Source organism: Octodon degus, unplaced genomic scaffold (assembly GCF_000260255.1).
Source record: "Octodon degus isolate 3935 unplaced genomic scaffold, OctDeg1.0 scaffold00023, whole genome shotgun sequence".
NCBI classification, from domain to species: domain Eukaryota; kingdom Metazoa; phylum Chordata; class Mammalia; order Rodentia; family Octodontidae; genus Octodon; species Octodon degus.
In genome coordinates this window covers 14,766,334-14,766,953 of record NW_004524599.1, presented here as the reverse complement: position 1 = coordinate 14,766,953, position 620 = coordinate 14,766,334, and positions in this window count along the sequence as shown.

Here is a 620-nt window from a genome sequence, read left to right as displayed (position 1 = left end):
GGAATATCTTTCCATTTTCTGAAATCCTCTACAGTCTCTTTTTTCAGAGTACTGTAATTTTCCTTGAAAAGATCTTTGACTTCTTTAATTAGGTGAATTCCAAGGTATTTCATTTTTTGTGGGGCTATTGTAAAAGGTATTGATTCTCTAATTTCCCTATTAGTGTGTCTGTTATCTGTGTAGGCGAATGCTATTGATTTTTGGGTATTAATTTTGTATCCTGCTATGCTACTGAATTTGTGTATCAATTCTAGTAGTTTCTTGATGGAGTTTTTTTGGTCTTCCAAGTGAGGTATCATGTCATCTGCAAATAATAATAGTTTAATTTCTTCTTTACCTATTCTTATTCCTTTTATTTCTCCGTCTTGTCTAATGGCTCTAGCTGATGATTCCAAAACTATATTGAATAGGAGAGGTGATAGAAGACATCTTTGTCTTGTACCAGTTCTGAGAGTAAAAGATTTCAGTATTTCCTCATTTGGAATTATATTAGTCATTGGATTGTCATAGATGGCTTTTATCAAATTGAAGTAGACACCTTCTATTCCAATTTTCGGTAGGACTTTGAACATGAATGAATGTTGGACTTTGTCAAAAGCCTTTTCTGCATTAATTGAGAT